Raw genomic sequence first — 12797 nt, 5'->3', positions numbered from 1 at the left:
AGGCAGCAGAAGATTTCTGGGGCGAATTCACTGAATTGCAACGATCTAAGAAGGCCAATCCATACACCTTGTTACTTGGTAGTACATGGTATACGCTGATGTGGTTTAAGTATATATATTGTTACCAGCTGTGGAGGGGAGCACAGTGCAAGCAGCCAGTGTTCTCCTGGGTTCTTTTCCTCAGCTTAGTGTAGAAATAAAAAGCCAGGAAACACTTTGCAAAGAGGCAGAAATTTTTGACAGAAAAGAAAAATTTTTATTTGATTGGCAAGCGACAGATAAAGCTTAGATTGGCAAGTGACAGATAAGTCTGGTTTGAGAGGAGAGCAGGCGGAGTGCCAAGCAGGACACTGGCTTTGAGGAAATTTTTAAGGCATTACTATCTGTTCATTGAGTCATCCTACTTGGGGTGCCCATTGGATGGGGGGGAGGTTTCACATATGTATACATATACATATGTATATATGTAGATGATTGGCTTGGAGCTCATGGAAATAGCTGGGGTCTCCTGGAGACGGCCTGTCTCCTTAGGGACTCGGCCCCCTCCTCTGCCAGCTCTGGGTGAAAGATTGCACCCAACCTGGGGGTGTGATTTTTAAAGCCGCAAGGCTACACATGCAGCACAAGAAGCTGTCAGCGGGGCAGATGCCACTCGGTCTGGGGACAGGCTTTCTAGCCACAGCCGACAGCTTGCTTGTGAAGGACATTCCACCCGTGTCTGAGGGGCCCACTGCCCCCCAGCCCCACTGCCCCCCAGCCCCACTGGATGGCCTCATACACACACACACACATTTGATATATGTTTATATATTTACACAATTTCCTGAAATAATACTGTGCGAACTGTTCTCTGGTATTTCCTGTCTCCTTGAGGTTACAGAGTTCTCATTTTCTTTTAAAAATTTATTTTATTTATTTGAAAGAATTAGAGAGGTAGAGACAGAAGTCTTCCATCCGCTAGTGCACTCTCCAAATGGCCGCAGCAGCCAGAGATGTGCAGATCCAAAGCCTGGAGCTTCTTCCGAGTCTCCCATGTGGGTGCAGGGGCTTGAGGACTTGGACCATCTTCCACTGCTTTCCCAGGCCATAGCAGAGAGCTGGATCAGAAGTGGAGCAGCTGGGACACAAACCGGCGCCCATCTGGGATACTGGCACTGCAGACCGAAGCTTTAGCCCACTGTGCCACAGCGCTGGTCCCAAAGTTCTCGTTCTTACTGTTTAGCTGACTTAATTGTTTGGCCACCTAAGAAGTACATCCCTTTGGTTTATAAGTTGTTTAAATTTTTTTGTTTTTTTTAAAAATTTACTGAGATGTAATTCATATACCATATAATTTATCATCTGGAGTGTACAATCTAATGGTTGTTAGCCATCTCTCCAATCACTTCCAGAATCCGTTCCTCACCCTCAAAGCAATGCTGGGGTCATTAGCAGCGATTCCCTGTGCCCACATCTGGTTCCCAGCTCTCGACAGCCCTTAACTGACTTTTGATCTCTATGTATGGATTGCAAAAATGAGTCATGCAACACGTGGTCCTTTGCAGACTGCCCTCTGCTGCTTCCTGCTTCCGAGCTCATCCACTCTGGAGCATTCGTCAGCACTTTATTCCTTCTTGTTGCTGAGCAGCACTTCACTGCCTGGATGTGCTCACTATGTGTCAAAGTCTGCCCACCAGTTCATGGATATTTGGGTGGTGTCTTCTTTTTTGGGTGTCGTGAACGATGCTGCTATGAATATTCACTTGCAAGTGTTCGTGTGGACATCTCTTTCCCTTTCTTTGGCATATCTGCCTAGGAGTCGAACTGCTAGATCACGTGGTAACTCTGGAGCTCTCCAACTGTTTTCCGAAGTGGCTGCACCGTTTTACCTTCTCATCAGCATATACCGTATACATACACCAGCAGTATAGGAGGGTTCTGACTTCTCCACACTCTCACCAATCTTTTTGTCCATCTGTTATTTAAAAAATTAACTTCTCTGAGAGACAGAGATCTTCCATCTGCCAGTTTACTCCCCAAATGCCGACAACAACCAGGGCTGGGCCAGGCTCAAGCTGGGGCCTGAGAACTCCATCCAGGTCTCGGGCGTTATTGGTAGGGACCCAGTCCTTGGACTCATCACCTGCTGTCTCCCAGGGTACACATTAGTTGGGTGCTGGAATGGGGGGCCGAGGCCAGGCACTCCAGAAGGGGATGCAGACATCCCAAGCAGCGTGTAAGTCCTCCACCAGGCACCTAACCCAGCATGTTTTTGACAGGTCCTCGGTGCACATATGTTTTCTCCTATGTTTTTCTTTTATATTAAAAAAATTATTTATTTGCAAAGCAGAGTGATAGGGGAAGTAGGGAAGGAGAGCAAGCGAGCGAGCAAGCGGGAGAGAGAGAGAGAGAGAGAGAGAGAGAGAGAGAGAGAGAGAGAGAGAAAGAGAGAAAGATATCTCTTCTATCTGCTGGTTCACTTTCCAAATGCCTGCGTCCACCAGGCCTGGGCCAGGCTGAAGTCAGGAGCCTGGAGTCCCATCTAGTTCCACGTAGGCAGAAGGAACTAAGTACTTGGACCACCATCTGCTGCCTTCCCAGGTGTGTTAGCAAGGTGCTGGATCAGAAGCAGAGGAGGTGGAAGTGGAATTGGCTCTCTGATGTGGGATGTGGGTGTCCTAAGCAGTGGCTTACCCCACTGCACCACAATGCCTGCTTCTAATAGGAAGATTTATGCTAAGGAATTGGCTCACGTAGAGGTGCAGATGTAAACTCTGCGGGTTTACCAGGGTGGAGACCAAGGGAAGAGTTGAGTTCCGGCTGCAATGTTTGGGTGAAGTTCTTTTCTCTTTGCCCAGAAACTTTTTTTTTTTTTTTAAAGCATTTATTTGTTTATTTGAAAAGCAGAGTTAGAGAGGCAGAGGCAGAGAGAGTAGTCTTCCACCTGCTGGTTCACTCCCCAGATGGCTGCAATGGCTGGAGTTGTGCCGATCTGAAGCCAAGAGCCTGAGCTGCTTCCAGTTCTCCCACATGAGTGCAGAGGCCCAAGGACTTGGGCCATCTTCTTTTGCTTTCTCAGGCCATAGCTGAGAGCTGGATCAGAAGTGGAGCACCTGGGACTCTAACCGGCACCCATATGGGATGCTGGCACTGCAGGCATCAGCTTTACCTACTATGCCACAGCGCCAGCCCCTGGACAGCAACTTTGAAATGGTTTCTAGCAACAGATCTTTTGCAAAGATGTAAAGAGTGCATCCCCCAGCTGGGAGCAGAGATTAATGAAGTCAGAAGTACTCCCCTCACTTTCTTTTCCATCTAGAAGACAACGGACATGCTAGCTAACTACAGCAGGGTCACACAGGAGCAACTCTCTTATCTTTGCTGCTGGAGGAGTGGGGATGGAGTGGCACTTCTGCCTTCACCCTTTGAATGCTCAAAGGTTTCTGTGCTCCATCGCCCGCTGGTCCCCTCATCTTCCCTCCTCCCTTTCTCTCCCTAGAGTTTCCTCCCATTACACTTGTACTGAAAGAAATCCTAGCTGTGTTTATGTTCTACACATTTTCAAAAGTCACGCTTGTACGTCTTCCACAAGTACTTTTGGACCTCAGCAAAGTGGCTTTCAGAATCTTTAGGTTTAATTGAAAAACCTGTAGGGACTAAGAGCTCTTAATTTCAGTTACAGTGCCTCTGCCAGTCAGACTTGATTCCGCGCATGCGAATGAGATTCTCGGGTTGATTGACGTGTGGGTCAGTCTCTGTGCTGCAGTTTCCTCATTTGTGGGAGGATGACAGTGGGGTTCTCTATCTCATGGGGTTCTTAGGAGGTCAATTGAAGGAATCCAAATTGCACTTTTAGCAAAGTAAGTGGCATTTAGTTAAACCTCTAACTTTACCTTCAACAATTTTATTTGCGAGAGAGAGATCTCCCACGTGCTCATTCACTCCCCAGATGACCTCGACAGCTGGGCCGAGCCAAAGCCAAGAGCCTGGAACTCAATCCACGTCTCCCTTGTGGGTGGAGGGGACCCAAGTATTTGAGTCATCACCTGTCTTCTGGAGTGTATATCCGCAGGAAGCTGAAATTGGAGGTGGAGCCAAGACTCAAACCGAGGCACTCCCAGGCACTCTGATGTGGGATATGAGCATCTTAACATGAGGCCAAATGCCTGGCCCAAGACTTCACCGGTGGGCGTGAACGTCAAACGCAGTCCCTATGTGACATACTTTTCCCGGTTTTTCCTTTTTTTAAGTTCTCTTCCCCTAGGCTAGAGCAGTAAGCTCCCGCCCTATTCCGCCATCCTCCCAGACTTCCCTCACATACTTTGTGATTCAGGGGAAGGAAGATAATGGGAAAGGGCTTTTGCCACACACTCAGGCTTGGTTTACTGGGAGGGTCTCTGGTCTCTGAACCGCTTCCTGCCCGAGGAACATAAAATCAGAGATTTGTAAAAGCCTCTTGGGCTGTGACCTGCGCATCACAAGAGAATTGGCATAGCTGTCCTCTCTCTCTTTTTTTAATATTATTTAAAAGGCAGAAAGAGAACGACCCCCACATACACACACACACCCCTCTTTTATGTGCTGGATCATTCCCTAAATGGGCACAATGGCTGGGGCTGGGCCAGGCTGAAGCCAGGAACCAGTAACTTTATCCAGGTCTCCCCTGTAGGTGGCAGAGGCCCAACACTTGGGCCATCTTCACTGCTCTCCTAGGTGCCTTAGCAGGGAGCTGGATCAGAAAGTGGAGCAGCCAGACCTTGAACGAGCGCTCATATGGAATGCTGATGTTGCAGGCAGCGGCTTCCCCCACTGCACCACCCAGCTCAGAGCATTTGGTTTTGAAGAGGAGTTCGTTTTCTAAGCAGTTCTGTCATGGTTTCTGTGACCCAGAAGCATCTGCATTGCCTGAATCAGTTTGACTTTTAATCTTTTAAATTTATTATTTGGAAGGTAGATAGAAATCTCCCATCTACTGATTCACTCCCCAAATGCCCAAAATAGCTGTGACTGGGTCAATGCTAAGTCTGGGAGCCTGGAACTCAATTCAGGTCTCCCATGTGGGTGGCAGGGACCCAACTATTTGAGCCGTTGTCTGCTGCTTCCCAGGGTGCAAATCAGCAGGAACCCAGGATTGGAGGCGGAGTCAGCCCTCTGATCTATATGGGAGGTGGAAAGTGGCATATTAACCACTACAGCAAATGCCCACCCTGTTCCATTGGTTTTAAATTCTTATTTATTTCTTTAGAGGTGGAGTTACAGAGAGAGGGAGAGACAGGGAAAGGTCTTACATCTGCTGGTTTACTCCCCAAATGGCTGCAATGGCTGGAGCTGAGCCGATACGAAGCCAGGAGCCTAGGAGCTTTTTCCAGGTCTCCCACCAGGGGCCCTAGCACTTGGGCCATCTTCTATTGCTTTCTCAGGCCATTAGCAGAGAGCAGGATCAGAAGAGGAGCAGCTGGGACACAAACCGGTGCCCATCTAGAGGATTCCAGAGCCATAGAGGCCTAGTCCACTGCGCTGCTGTGCCAGCCCCCATCAGTTTTAAACTTTGACTTCACCAGATAATGTCAGCTGGTTTTACAATCATATATAAAATGCAATAAGACAGCACTTAGCACTTCCTCTTGAAAACCCCACCCTTTCCTCACTGCGCACATTGCTGCCTGCCTCTCCAAAACCCATGGTCCATTCGTGCAGAGGCTGATCCTGGCCTCCCCACTCTCCTTGCTCTATGGGTCTCCCTGGGCCAGTGCTGCACCATTCTATTTAGTAGAACTCTTACAGTTTCTACTGTGGCAAGGGGTAGGGCAAGTTTTCAGCCTATGAATTTTGGTTAGAGAAAAGCAGATCATCTCTTGCAGGGCTTGTGTTGGGATGTACCAAAGGCATTGATCAGAGCCAAGGTGGGTGGTGTTGGGGTCGTGTATGCTTGGAGACTTGGAAGTCTCACAGGGTCCAGTCACCAAGGCAAAGCCACAGCTGTGGTGAGGGGCGCTGTATGCAGTGTTGGTTGGGGGGCTGTGGTACGAAAGGAGGCTATGAGGTGGAAACAGGGCTGTGTGCTCTCTGCCCTCCTTTTTAAGGTCTGTATTGTTTTAGACTTCTGGAACCCATGGTGTTTTCCCCGGTCCTTCCTACTGCTCCTTGGACTGGTTTTACCTATTAGATTCCAGCATCAGGCAGCTGAGAGACTACTCACATTTAGAAAAATAATCATTAAAATTGAAGGATTTTGAGATGATCACTCTATGCACCATGAAGTCACAGAACTTACAAGGTCAGAGCAGAATTCTCTGATCTGGATCACAGGAACACCTATTATTCTCTACTTGCTTATTAATACAAGAAAATGGTGCTCCAGCTATGGAGTGGACCCTGAATCGTTGTTCAAATCAATTCAAAGTGTCCAACTATTATCTCTAGAGTGAAAGAGAATAGGATTGTCGACAATAAAACAGAAAATACCCGAAAAATGCCAGAAAACCAATAGAAAATACCAGAAACTGCCTCCTCACAAATTTGAGCAATGTTCAGTGAAATAATATTTTAGTTACTTATAGCCTGAACTAATTTGGAATGCCAAATCCGTGTTGTAGCCTGGGTCTTGTCAAAGTTAGATGTCTGAATACTGAACTCTCTTTCTCTCTTTTTTAAAAAAAGATTTATTTATTTTTTTGAAAGAGTTACACAGAGAGAGAGAAAGGTCTTCCATCCGATAGTTCACTCCCCAATTGGCTGCAACGGCTGGAGTTATGCCGATCCGCAGCCACGAGCCAGGAGCTTCTTCCAGGTCTCCCACGCGGGTGCAGGGGCCCAAGCACTTGGGCCATCTTCTACTGCTTTCCCAGGCCATAGCAGAGAGCTGGATCAGAAGTGGAGCAGCCAGGACTCGAACTGGCACCCATATGGGATGCCAGGGCATTAACCCGCTGCGCCACAGCACCAGCCCCATGAATACTGAACTCTTAACAATAGATCTAGGTATTCACTTGGGCTGGAGAAACTTCTAGTGTGTTGACATTGTACTCTATCCCATGGGTACCCTGGGCGGGATTGGATTATTGGGCCCTTGGAGCTCAGTATGGGTGAAAGGTGGGACCTGACACAGTCAAATTTCATGTTGGTTTTTCTCTTTTTCCCCATTATATAACGTCTCCAAGACACAGGTGGAGTAGGGAAAGGCCCGTATGCACACTTATGTGAGTAAATGAGGTTAACAGGAGAAACTTCGTACTCTTCTGTGGCGTAACACAAATTGGTGGTCTCTGTCCCTTGTTCCTGGTACAGAGCTCTTAAAATCTTTGAAACGTTGGGAGTGATAAAAAGTGTCTATTGCATGCCTACAGGATGACTCCAAAGTGGGGGCCCAGTATAGCTTCAGGATGGGCACTGGCCCCCAAGAAAATCACTCAAGTGATCAGGGGGTTAGAGCTTTGAGCCTCACATCCAGTTCCTGGCTCCTGACGTCTGGGGAGAGGAGAAAGGCAGCTGGAGATTGAGTTCAAGCACAAGTGACCAGTGACCTAAACATTGGCATCTACGTAATGAAACCTCAGTAAAAACCCTGGAACAGGGGGTTTTGAAACGTTTCTTGGTTGGTGAACCCATTGGGAGGGTGATGTGTTCAGAAAGGGACTACACCCTCCGAGTCCTCCCCCATACCCTGCCTTTATCCTTACTTTAACTAAAACACCCAAGAGGAGCTTTTTGGGAAAGTAAAGGTTTATTTCAGTACACACTTCAGGGTCAAGTGGCCCCGTGGTCATGGATATGGAAGAATATCCCATGGTGAGCCAGGAAGCAGAGAGTGCTGCTAGACCAAACTTGAGCCCAAATAATCAAACATCTTGCGTGAATTGCATGGAGACAAGTCCTGCTCAGTCTAACAGCTGCCTTATCAGTGTCTTCCATTTGGTTGTTCCTGAGCTGTCTCGTTTCTAATAAAGCAGTACTTTAACTAAAGCCTACCCTGTGTCCTGTGAGTCTTCTAGTGACTGAACTGGGATGGGTGGTCATGGGAATTCCCGGATTGGTAGTTGGCTGGGCAGAAGTGTGGGTGGCCTGGGGACCCCATATGTGGCTGAGGTCTGGAGTACCCTCTGGGAGTGGGCCCTTAACTCAGGGATTTGTGCTAACTCCTGGAATTTAGTGTCAGAATTGAATGCAATTATTGGACATTCAATCAGTGTCAGAGAATTGGCGATCCGGTGGCTGTTTGGAGACAAACCTGGTCTCTGTCTACCCCCCCATGAAATCTGATCCGCTGGTAGCAGCTCCTGCCTACAGTTTGAGTCACTGACTCAGGATCTCCATGCCCAGTTGGGAATGGGACTCCTTCCTGTTCCAGCTGTTCCCTTTCTGTCCCCGTGACTACGGTGGCCTCATTCCATTCCCTTGCTGTCTCCCCACTGGTGAACAGGGGCCCATAGAGCTCTTCCCTTCCTGTGAGTGGTGGGCTGGCTCATGCTGTACGCAGACCATCTCCTTCCTTCCCCTGTTATCTTGTTGGAAGGCCCCTAGTGCCATCTGGGCAGTCTGGAGCAGTTCCTCAGCCTTTGACCTCTGCCTCTCACTCCATCTCATCTTTCAGCTGGCCTTTTATGGCCACGAACAAATTCTACCTGGCATGTCAGACACTTCATAAACAGAGACCAGAGGCATGATCATTCTAGGGTCCCTTCCCTGGGGGCTTTCTGTGTCTAACCAACCCCCAATCCCAGCCCAGAAGGTTTCTCATCCTTACTGCTTGTCCAGGAAATTTCTAGCCTCTGGCCTGGAAAAAGGAGCCTTTAAGTCTCCTGGCTGCTAACAGACCTCCTAGGTTTTCAGTCTCCTGGAAGGATAGAACCCTGGAAATGCTTCCAACCGCATTGGAAAGTTGTATTCCGTAATTGGCATTATTTAGACCTTCATTCCTCAACCTGCCCTCATTCTGTACTGATTTGTGTAACGGAATACATTTTTGTTTGCTTGTTTATAGAAGAATAGCTGGCTTGTATTTGTACCTCCTGGGAACTGGGATGTCACTTCAGAAAACTGGAATTTGTCAGTGGAGGAGTGAAGGGGACACTTGACTTGAGGAAAGTGGTTCTTCAGGGCATTTGTTCTCATTATGGAAGGCTCTGAATAGGTTCCAGGAGACCCGTATAGAAGTAGGTTGGGAACCATGGCATCTATGAAGGGCACAGCCAAGGGACGCTTCCCCAGTCCCTGGGGTATCATTATTGGGCTCGTGTTCATTTTTCTTATTCCAAACAGTATATATTCTTGCTTTTTCTCTTAACTAGGGCAGCATTAGAGAATATTCCACATACCCTCCTCATCCTCAGTTTTGACAGTTCTGAAGTTTGGGAGATCCCCAAGACCATCCTCGGCTCTGACAACCCAGGGAAGGACTCACGGAAGTCACTGAAGCTGTGAATGTCATGGCTACAGCTTGTTCCTGAGACAGGATACAGAACTGGGGTGGGTGGTTGTGGGAATTCCCAGATTGGTAGTTGTCTGGGCAGAGAAGAAGCCCCGAGAAGAGGCTCAGGGCAGAGTCCCCTGAAGACGGGTGTGTCCCAACGGTTCCACCCACAGAGGTGTGGATGACGCTCGCTTGGCTGACATGGTCTCTGGCTCCTCCAGACACAGAGCAGAGGCTGTGTGGCCTGGAGATCCCATCATAAATTATTAGACTCTCTGGTTTGGCAGAAGGGCCCCGGATAAACAAAGACGATCTTAATTAGGCAGGGCTTTCCAAGAACTTAGAGCACACCTCCCAGGGTCTGAGGGCAAAGGACAGATCTCTCTGTAGGTAAGGTTATTTCTTTTTTTTTTATTAATTAATTTATTTTTTGACAGAGTGGATAGTGAGAGAGAAACAGAGAGAAAGGTCTTCCTTTTTGCCGTTGATTCACCCTCCAATGGCTGCTGCGGCCGGCACATCGTGTCGATCTGAAGCCAGGAGCCAGGTGCTTCTCCTGGTCTCCCGTGCAGGTGCAGGGCCCAAGCACTTGGGCCATCCTCCACTGCCTTCCCGGGCCACAGCAGAGAGCTGGCCTGGAAGAGGGGCATCCGGGACAGAATCCGGCACCCCGACCGGGACTAGAACCCGGTGTGCCGGTGCCGCAAGGCGGAGGATTAGCCTGTTAAGCCACGGTGCTGGCCGGTAAGGTTCGTTCTTTTTTTTTTTTTAAGTTAATTTATTTTTTTATTTAATGAATATAAATTTCCAAAGTACAGCTTATGGATTACAAAGGCTCCCCCCCCCCATAACTTCCCTCCCACCCGCAACCCTCCCCATGTAAGGTTATTTCTTAATTACTCAGTTTGTTCAGTCAGTGGTAACAGATTATATTCAGTTCTGTATTCTGATTTTCAAGTTCTTATTTCTGCACTCTTTGCCTTCCTTGTCTGTGATTTTCTGATTTCATTTGTTTGCAAACTTCTTGATGTGATTACATTCTTTCATTCTTGTTCAGTAGTGTGTATGATCAGTTTGCTTCATTATTTTCTAAGTAGTCTGCTGTTGTAGTTTGCACTTGTTCTTTGGGCAAATGCTGTTTGAGAGTGCTTTTTATTACTATAAGCATTCCTATTTGCTTTTTAAAAAAATATTTATTTATTTGAAAGTCAGAGTTACACAGAGAGAGGAGAGGCAAAGAGAGAGAGAGAGAGAGAAAGGAGAGAGGTCTTCCGTCTGATGGTTAAGTCCCCAGTTGGCTGCAATGGCCGAAGCTGCGCCGATCCGAAGGCAGGAGCCAGGAGCTTCCTTCAGGTCTCCCACACGGTTGCAGGGGCTCAAGGACTTGGGCTATTTTCCACTGCTTTCCTAGGCCATAGCAGAGAGCTGGATTGGAAGTGGAGCAGCTGGGACTCGAACCAGCGCCCATATGGGATGCTGGCGCTTCAGGCCAGGGCATTAACCCGCTGTACCACAGCGCTGGCCCCCCCTATTTGCTTTTTATTTTCATTGTATTGTCAGTGTAGTCTGTATTCCTTCTAAATTTTTGAGTTGATTGAAGTTTTCTTTGTGGTACAAAGCATGGCTGAATTTGGGAAATAGTCTATGAACATTTGAAAAAAATTGTGTTCTGTTTATCAGGAAGCAGAGTTCTGTATACAATTAATTAAGTTATTAACTGTAATGCCTCTTCTGGATGGCAGCAGGTGATGGTTCAAGTATTTGGACCCCTGCCATCCATGTTGGAGATCTGGATGGAATTCCTGACTCCTGGCTTCAGGCTGGCCTAACCCTGGCTGCTATGGGCATTTGGTAAGTAAACCAGCAGGTGGCGAATCTCTATATTTCTCTCTCTTGGTAGCTCTGCCTTCCAAAAAAATGCAAATAGACATTCAAACTGCCTTCATTGATGGTAAGCGTGGATGTGGGATTTGGGCGGAGCTTTCATAACTCTGTGGAGGCTGCCATTGGTGAGCTTTCTGTGCCATGCCTGAGAGGCTGCAGCATGTCTGCCCAGCGATCAATGGCATGGATATACACACCCATGTTAGCAGAACCCTAGGGTCATACGAAAGGTAAGAGTAGACAAATGATGTAACTTACTGGAGACTTTCAAAAAATTATTCATATAATTTTAAAAATAAATGAATGGTGGTGGGGAGGCTAGCGCTGTGGCATAGTGGGTAAAGCCACTGCCTGCAGTGCCGGCATCCCAGGTGGGCGCCCGTTCAAGTTCCGGCTGCTCCTGTTCTGATCCAGCTCTCTGCTACAGCCTAGGAAATCAGTGGAAGATGGCCCAAGTCCTTGGGCCCCTGCACCCATGTGGGAGACCTGGAAGAAGCTCCTGGCTCCTGACTTTGGATCGGCCACCAGTGGATGGAAGACCTCTCTCTCTCTTTCTGCCTCTCTGCCTTTCAAATAAATAAATAAATCTTCTAAAAAAATAAATGAATATGGAAGAAATACTATACATTTTAAAAGAAAAGAAGTTGAAATGTGGTTAAATTAAAGGGGAAACGTATTAAATAAGAACAAGGAGGATGCTTCATAAACAGATGAGGTGACACCTGCAGAGAGATACAAAAAGCGCAAATCTTTTATTTTGTTTGTAAATTGACAAATTGCATGTTTTTATGGGATATAAAATGAATGCAATTTGGAATAATGAAACCAAGCTTGTTAACGCATCCATCATCATAGATATTGTTGGTTTTTTAGTAGAAACATTCTAAATTCATAAAAGTGAAACCGCTGTGTGTTCCATCTATGTTGTTGTAAATGACAGAATTTCCTTTCTTTTAAAAGGCTGAATAGTAAGAACACACATCTTTACTCACCAGATAACAATAATATCTAAATAGATGAACTCCTGATAACACAAGGAAAAATCTAGAAGAAGATAATAGCAAGACTTTAATGTGCTTCTGGAATGTACCTCAGGAATGGAATGGAACGTACAAAAATATTGGCCTATTATTTGAATATATTTGGTAATTATGATATTAGGGTAGGACTTTTGGTGCAGTGGTTAAGATGCTTCTTGTATGGAGCTGGAGCTGTGGCTCAGCAGGTTAAGCTACCACCTGTGGTCCTGGAATCCCATATGGGTCTAATTCAATTTCCAGCTGCTCCACTTTCAATCCAGCTCCCTGCTGATGTGCCCGGGAAAGCAGCACAAGATGGCCTGGGTGCTTGGGCCCCTGCACTCATGTGGGAGACTCTGATGATGCTCCTGGCTCCTGGCTTGCGCCTGCCTGATCCAGCCCTGATTGTTGTGGCCATTTGGGGAGTGAACCAGCAGAGAGAAGAACTTCCTCCCTCTCTCTGCCTCTGTCTCTCCCTCTATGTAACTCTAACTTCCAAATCTTTT

Source organism: Lepus europaeus, chromosome 9, assembly GCF_033115175.1.
Source record: "Lepus europaeus isolate LE1 chromosome 9, mLepTim1.pri, whole genome shotgun sequence".
NCBI classification, from domain to species: Eukaryota; Metazoa; Chordata; class Mammalia; order Lagomorpha; family Leporidae; genus Lepus; species Lepus europaeus.
The sequence above is the reverse complement of the archived record's forward strand: the minus strand, read 5'-3'. Positions refer to the sequence as shown.